The sequence below is a fragment of the Dermacentor silvarum genome, chromosome 5 (genome assembly GCF_013339745.2).
Source record: "Dermacentor silvarum isolate Dsil-2018 chromosome 5, BIME_Dsil_1.4, whole genome shotgun sequence".
Taxonomy (NCBI): domain Eukaryota; kingdom Metazoa; phylum Arthropoda; class Arachnida; order Ixodida; family Ixodidae; genus Dermacentor; species Dermacentor silvarum.
Window position 1 is genome coordinate 131,361,025 of NC_051158.1, and position 9,007 is coordinate 131,370,031.

Genomic DNA, 9,007 nt, shown 5'->3' on the forward strand with positions numbered 1-9,007 from the left:
AGATCTGTTAAGTAGGAGGTGATAATTGTGACTGTTAATTTCTCTGTAAATAATGCAGTCGTCAGCAAATAACTTTATACTGCACTCTATATTACTGGTCATGTCATTAATAAATATTAAGAATAAGACTGGCCCAAGCACAGATCCCTGCGGAACTCCGGATGTTACTGGTACATTTTCATATGGCATGTTTTCCATTACTACGAATTGGGATCTGTCTAATAAAAAGTCTTTAATCCAGGTGGTTATTGCCCCTTTTCCAAGCACGGTTTCTAGTTTCGCTATTAGTTTTATGTGGCAGACAGAATCAAATGCTTTAGCTAGGTCAAGTAATATCAAATCAATTTGACTGTGGTTATTGATAGCACACGCAAGGTCATGAACTACTTCAGTGAGCTGAGTAATGGTTGACAAACCGCTACGAAAACCGTGTTGATTAGGTGATAAGTAGTTTATTCTCTCTAGGAAATTAGTGATATGTTTCAGAATTATATGCTCGAGCAACTTACAGGATGTACTTGTTAATGATATTGGCCTGAAATTAGACGGCGTGTCTGTGTCTCCTGATTTGTGGATTGGAATTACTTTAGAGACTTTCCAATCGTCTGGTAATTTGGAAGTTAAAATTGATTTGCGAAAGATCAGGCCGAGGTACGCGCTACATAATTCTGCATATCTTTTGAGGAAAATATTAGGAATGTCATCAGGGCCATTAGCCTTTTTGGGATCTAGTTTTAGTTGCTCATTAGACATTGCAAGCCAGCCACCTGACACTTTGCGAGGGGAGGAAACCGATTGAGGTAGCAATGCGCCGGCGGAAAAAGCACGGCGAGTGCTCTGTTATCCGCATTGTCTGCTACGGCGCCAGACGCCGTGTGACGTTAAGAAACAAACATTTCTCTAAGCGCAAACTTGCTTGTATGTTCTTTATAAAACGTTCATCTAGAGTGTGCAATGCACACGGTTGTTGAATAACAATTAAGCAACCAAGTAGATTTTGCTGAGAAAGAACGATTGTATTTTCGCAGATAGTCTTGCTGTCGTGCTCTCCGCGCACTGTGTTTTAAGGTCAGTGACAGCCTCAGGCGCTGAGTAAGACACGCGTTCCAGTGTTTCCTTGCAGATGTTTTCCTTCTGGACAGTGCAAAGTTCTCGAGTAATAAATACCCATGCACTTCTCCAATGGCCCCACACTTTTGTAATCAACTCATGCAATAAGTATTTTGCAAAAACAGTAAGGCAAGTAAATAAAAGGTTCAAGTAACCCGCCAGTGCTTGATTATCAACCTTAATGAAAAGTTCATTATCAAGATCATTAGGTGTAAAGAGAGCAGTATTGTGAAACCAAGCACTTAAATACAGTAGCGCTCAAATTAGAATTGCGTTTATGAAATTTAAGTGGAAATCCCGCAAAATTATTAGGGTTTCCTTATGCTACGAGTAAGAGGACTTGAAGGCGAAAGGCCGAGTGCCTCTAACTCAGTGTCACGACGACCACTTTTTACGCTTTGTGAAATTTCATTTCACATTTTCGTTATTTTATTTATTCACAATTCTTTACACTACGCATCATCACTACGACTCCATATTTGCGAAGCCTTTTTTGCAAATCATCCTTATTTAACCAGACTCTGACCATGACTCAGTTTTTGTTTTGCTGAGTCTGTGTCGGAACCCCTATATTGCAGTCATTTTCGCAAGTTATCTTTTCCCGCAGGGGCGTCTGCGAAAGCAGGCGTTTGGTGTGTTGTGACACCATGGACCTGAGCACATGGGGGTTGGAACCTCCCGCGTATAGCCGTGCGCGGCTTAGCCGTGTCAGGGGAAAGGGGGATCCTGGGGGTTGAGCCGAGGCCGGGTGTTTGGAATTTAAGGCCCCCCGGCGGAGGCAACACACCTCTTCGGCCTCTGCTTCACATAGACGGCACCCCTGGGCTGACCCACCCAGGGGAAATCGGCAGTTGCCTTTTCCTATCCTCCTCCTAAATCTTCGTCTTTCTCTCTCACTTTCAATATATCCTGTCTTCTTTTAACTTCCTTTTACTTCCGTTTTCCCAAGCAGCTAGGGTTAACCTTGTGTGGGTAGCCAACCTAGGATATCCCATATTTGGTTATAGTAGTGGCGTACAGCTGGCGTTTGCAGTGCCTATCTATTCCAGGTATTGCAGCGTCCCCTAGTTGGGCTCCATGGTGGGTGGCTGGCGCGGCTGCCGAACACTCACCTATACTTATGGAAAGTTCTTTCCCCCCACTCACTGATCGCCGTCTGAAACGAGGGCGCACCGAAGATGTTTTCCAGTTTTTTGGACGCCAAACACAGAATTTCCCCCGATTTCACGTGATCCACTCAGAAAAAACAGACAAATCAGTACGAACAATCTCACCTTTGTGTCAAAGACTCTGATTGATATTTATGGACCAGGCTATAAAACATCCAGGATGGCAATCGGGGATCTCCTCTTGGAGCTCCGTGATCTGAAACAATATGAGAAACTACCCAACCTAGTGGCATTTGGAGAAGCTCAAGTAACAGTAACCCCGCACCGTACCATGAATACCACCCGTGGCGTTGTATCAGATGATGACCTGTTGCAGCTTAGCGAAGCTGAACTCCTAGAGGGCTTCAGTGAGCAGAATGTAATCAATGTTAAACGGATCAAGATGAGGCGCGACGGCAAGGAAATCCAGACTAAGCACCTGATACTAACTTTTAACTCAAGTGTTCTGCCCGAAACCATCGAGGCCGGATACATCAAGCTTCGTGTCAGGCCATACGTACCAAACCCTCTACGATGTTTCAAATGCCAGCGGTTCGGCCACAGTTCACAGAACTGCCGAGGCCGACAAACATGTGCTAAATGTAGTTCCGGTGACCATGCCTCTGAAACGTGCGAAAACACTCCACACTGTGTCAACTGTGTTGGCGAGCATGCCGGATACTCGCGGTCGTGCCCGTCTTGGAAGAAAGAAAAAGAAATTGTGACAATCAAAGTAAAAGAAAATATCTCATTCAAGGAGGCACGCAGGCGGGTGTCATACCTGCCAAAAACCAGCTTTGCCGAAGTGGCGCGTCAGGGGGCAGCGCCACATCAGCCCCCGGCGGCTGTCTGGCACACGCGCAGTGGCCCGGTGGCGACGCCATCCGCCCCCTCGGTAGGTGCAGCTAGCGCTGCTCTGCCAACTCACAAGAAGGGGCCATCGACCTCCGGGCTGGTGGCCTCGAGGGCCTCGTCTCTCGAGGCGAGGCCTTCTCGTCAAACCAACCGCTCGCAAGAGCGTATGTCCAGCGCCTCGCAAGAGGCTATGGACACAACAACCAGCCAGACGGCGCCACTTGCGCCTAAGGAGCCGCGGGAGTCTCGCGATCGCTCCAAACAAGAAAAACACCGCATCACGGCGCCCGGAAAGGGCTCTGTGAAGTAACTCCTGTTTCTTAACACACAGCACAAAAGCCACATTCAAAATTGATACACAAATATTACAGTGGAATGTCCGAGGACTCCTCCACAATCTGGATGACATCAAAGAACTCCTACATAAGTATAATCCAAAGGTGCTGTGTGTCCAAGAAACACACCTCAAACACACACAAACAGATTTTCTCCGACAATACGTCATTTTTCGTAAGGACCGCGATGACACAGTCGTGTCTTCTGGTGGTGTGGCTATTGTAGTCGACGGAGGTATTGCCTGCCAGGAACTAAAACTTCGTACGCCCCTAGAGGCAGTTGCTGTCCGAGGGGTGTTGTTTGACAAGCTGATCACTGTCAGCTCTATATACATCCCTCCCAATTATCAACTACATAAAACCGAATTCCAAAACTACATAAATGAACTTCCGGAGCCATACATAGTTGTCGGAGATTTCAACGCACATAACACTTTGTGGGGAGACTCACGTTGCGATGCAAGAGGTCGCCTGATTGAAAATTTTCTGTTTTCTTCAGGCGCATCATTACTTAACAAGAAAGAACCTACGTATTACAGCGTTACACATAACACATATTCATCCATTGACCTAAGTATAGCATCGAGTACACTAATGCCATACCTGGAGTGGTCCGTTCTCAAGAACCCCTTTGGGAGCGACCACTTCCCAATTATGCTAGGCTTAACAGAACAAGATAGATGCTCGCCACACGTTCCCAGATCGAAGGTTGACTCGGCTAACTGGGAACTTTTCCGACAAATAACATATTTAAGCCATGATGGCATTGCCTCTTTTAACATAGACGATGCTGTGGCGTATATAACAGGTTTTATCATTGACGCTGCTGAAAGGTGCATACAACAAATTAATGGACTAGCTAATAAACATCGCCTGCCTTGGTGGAATGATGAATGCCAGAAAGCACGTAAAAAGCAAAACAAAGCCTGGGGATTGTTTCACAACTCCCCAACAGCAGAAAACTTGATAAATTTTAAACAAGCAAAGTCACAGGGCAGAAGAATGCGTCGACGTGCAAAGAGAGAGAGTTGGGAAAGGTACATTTGCAGTATAAACTCATACACCGACGAAACAAAAGTCTGGAATAGGGTAAATAAACTAATAGGCCGGGAGTCACATCCTCTACCCTTAGTAAGTAGCCAAGGTGATAGCCTTGAAGACCAGGTGGATTGTCTAGGTGAACACTTTCAATATGTATCAAGTGAATCGCATTATACAGACACTTTCCTGAAGTTCAAAGAACGCGAAGAGCGGCAGCCTCTTAACCGCAAAGGTTCTTCGAGTGAGGCTTACAATCAACCATTTAGCTTAGCCGAACTTAAGGCGGTGGTCCCACTCCGGCGGCACGAGCCCCCCGTTTTCAGTACTTTTGGAGTAACCGTGGCGGCTCTTTTACTTAGGATATAAAGTTGTGGTATATACCATAAAAAGCTTAATTCTTGCAGATTTCAACTATATATAATGTAAGGAAATTGATTAATGTGATTTAGAAATAAATGCTCAAGAACAAGCATGAGATACATGGTTTTTGCGAACTGTGTCTCAGTTGTGACCATATTTAGAAGAAACTACCGCACTTACTGCATTGTCGCTTGCTCTGTACCTTTAGGACATATTTATCTAGTTCCTAGACGTAGCAAATTAATTTGTAATTTTTACTTTTTGGATAATTTGCTTTTGAAAATTGCCAAATATTGCAATCTTCTGTTGTAAACAACCCGGCAACTACATGCTGAAGGAAGCTAAATTTTGGATAAAGTAGAGTTCAAGGAATTTCCATTTAGGACACAAAATTTCATTCATGTAACTTTATTAGTTTTAAAGCGCAGCTTCGCAGCTTTATTACCTTCCCGCAAAACTGGGCAAAAATAAAACCAGAATTCTAAATATTGCTTATTTTCGGCCGCATTATTAGGAAAACTAATAAAGTTACACGAATGAAATTTTGCCTCCTAAATGGAAATACCTTGATCTCTACTTTATCCAAAATTTAACTTCCTTGAGCACGTAGTTGCCGGGCTGTTTACAACAGAAGATTGCAATATTTGGCAATTTTCAAAAGCAAATTATCCAAAAAGTAAAAATGAAAAATTAATTTGATACGTCTAGGAACTAGATAAATATGTCCTAAAGCTACAGAGCAAGCCGCAATGCAGTAAGTGCGGTAGTTTCTTCTAAATATGGTCACAACTGAGACACAGTTCGCAAAAACCATGTATCTCATGCTTGTTCTTGAACATTTATTTCTAAATCACACCAATCAATTTCTTTACATTATATATAGTTGGAATCTACAAGAATTAAGCTTTTTATGGTTTATACGACAACTTTATAGCTTAAGTAGAAGAGCCACCACGGTTGCTCCAAAAGTACTGAAAACGGGGGGCTCGTGCCGCCGGAGTGGGACCGCCGCCTTAAAGCATCTCTCGCTTGTTGTAACAACTCGGCGGCAGGTGGCGATCGTATCATGTACGAAATGTACGAGTGAAGCCGACCGGAGCGGACGTGTCGAGTCGAGGTGCCATTTCAGCGCAGCAGGAGCAGCGTGCCAGAGATAAGTTTTGTTATTTTATATTTCACTTTTTGGTTTTTTTAGGAGGGTTAGCTTAGCCAAGCAATCCTTATAAATTATTTTAAGGCTTTCTCACTTTCTTGGTCTTCTCGCTTAGATAAAAGTAGGTAAAAAAATTTTTTTCCCACATCTACGCCTTGTTAGTACGAGATGATGGTTGGTACTAGGGGGAACCCACGCGTGCGTTGTTCTGAGTGCGAGCGTTCCTACGCGCTGGAAGAAACGCCGTTTAAGTCAGCACGCGAATCGAATGGTGCAGATTTTATCTGTAGGATGTGTGTGCTAGGGTCGCGGCTAGACCGCCTAGAGCAAGACAAAGATAAGTTAGCTAAGCGGGTTGGAAAGCTAGAAAAGGAACTTGAAATCGAGCAGAAGCGGAGGAAGGAGGCAGAAGAAAAGCTAGCTAACGCAGAAATCCAGCTGAGCGCCACCATTCTGCAAAGCAATGATGAACGCATCGAGGCGAGCACCGCGAACGGAGCTGGCTCCGATGCGAGTGTAGAGACAGCCGAACCCGCCACGCCGGGAAGCAGTGGCGGAAACGTCAGTGATAATCACGAAGGGGATACCACTGACGCGGCCGGGGAAGAAAACAAAGCCAAGGGCAAGGATAAGAAAGGAGGGGAGGGCATTGTGACTTCGGGGGCAGCTTTCGGCGGTGAGGGGGAAGGAAAGCGTCGAGTTGTCTTTGTTGGGGATTCCAACATGCGTAAAGTAGTACCGGCGATAGCAGAGAGGGTAGGGGCAGACGAACGAGTCCAGGTTAGCGCGCTTCCCGGAAAGCCGATTAGAGAGGTGATAGCGAAGGCCAAGGAACGCATGTGGGACACAATGGAGGAGAGACACCTAGTGGTGATAATGGGCGGAGTGATTGACGTGCTGAACGGACGAGGAGCAGGAATCACAAAGCAAATAGCCAAAGGGGTCACCGACCTGCGAAATGTTTCAAAAGAAGTACAAATCGCGGTGTGCACGGTGCCAGAGGTTGAAAAGCAGGGTTATAAAATTGAAAGGGCAGTTCTTGCAGTAAACAGGGAAATTTGGACTCTAGCTAAAGCAATGAATTTTACGGTCATTGACATCAACCGAGAAGTGCACCGAGCAGGCCGCGAAGGCGCTTTTGCGCGTGACGGGATACATTTTAGTGAAAGTGTAGCAACACCGGTCGGAAGTCGATTCGCGGCACGAGCTGTAGCTTTTTTAGGCGGGCCCCAGGCAATCAGGAAGCAGGATTGAGTATTGAACATAGCGAAACACCAGTAAAGGGCAGAATTAGGCGACCAGGAGTCAGGAAAAGACGCAGAAAGGATAAGAATAGAGAAGGTAAAATTTGCTACATTAACATGCAGGGTGGCCGTAAGCAGGAAAAATGGCTGGAAATTCAAACGCAACTGAATGATGAAGCGATTAGCGTGTACGCCTTGACCGAAACGCATCTACGAGATTTGGAGCAGCCGCCTGTTATTGACAACTTTGTATGGGAAGGGTGCAACAGAATGACCGGGTCAAGGAAAGGCGGAGGCGTAGGCGTACTAGTTAGGCGAGGTCTGAAGTGGCGAAGGGTAAACGAGACATGTAAAGAGCATTTATGGATTAGTGGTACATGGCAAGGTAAAAAGACGTGGCTGGGAGTAGCTTACCTATGGACAGGTAGTGATAGCAGGGGAAAAAATAAGGAATTGGTCGATTGCATTAGAAGCGACATTAATGAGTTCAGTAACTCGGGCCAGGTGATATTAGTGGGAGATATGAACGCGCACATGGACGATTTAGACGGATATACTGATTACAACGGCTCTCTAGTGTTGGATTTGTGTGATGAACAGAACCTTATAGTAGTTAACAGGGAAAATAAGTGTCATGGACAGGTAACGTGGCAATGCGGAAACAGGCAGTCATGTATCGACTACGCCTTAGTCTCAGAAATGGTCTACGAACAACTGGAACAAATGATAATAGACGAAAATGGGAAAAATAGCCTGGGAAGCGATCATAGACGTTTAGCATTAAAGTTTGGGAGAGATACCAGCGCAGAACATGAACCAATAGCCTCAGAGTTTTTAAAAATGAATGACGAGCAAATAACAGAGATCGCAAACAACATAGAGAATAAAATTGAGGCTTTTCCTACAGCAGTCTGGGAATATAAGGAACTGGTGGAGGTTATGCAGCATGAAATAAGGCGGACACGGCAATACAATTGTTGGATTGGAAAGAGGAAACCACGTAAGTGGTGGAACAAGGAAATTAAACAAGCTATAGAAGAGCGTAAAGAGGCATCTAGGGTTCATCGAGAAGCCAAAAAGTTGGGATTACAAGAAGAAGAGGTGCTCCTTAGATGGAATACATACAGAGAAAAGAAAAGGGTTGCGAGTGAGCTCGTGCAAGAGAAAATTAAATGCGCAAGTGAACGTTGGGTGCATAACATTCACAAAAGAGACAAAGGCACCCCAAAAAGATTCTGGAACCATATAAAAGCACTCGGAGCTCCAACTAGAAACTCGCAAACGGCTATAAGGGATGAAGACGGTAACATCTATGAAGGCGATGATGCGCTGCGGTACATCACAGACGTTATCAGGCATAACTTCGGTACGAGAAAAAGTGTAGTTCAGACAACAGATCCAGCAACAACAGAGAGGCTTGAGAGATCAAAATTCAGCATAGAAAGCTTCTATTGGAAAAAGGCAGCAGAAAATGTCCCTAACAACACGGCAGCAGGACCCGATGAAATCCCAATACAGCTAATCAAAAACCTCGGTCCAAAAAGCAAGGCACTGCTGACTAATGCCATAGAGCAAGTGATTAGAACAAAGAATATTCCCGTTGGATGGCGTGAAAGCAAGATGAATCTCATCTACAAAGGCAAAGGAGATAAGGATAAGACGAGCTCGTACAGGCCAGTTACAGTAACGTCAGTGATATATAGAATGGCAATGCAAGCCATAAAATTAGAACTGTCGAAGTGGGTGGAGGAAAACGGTGTA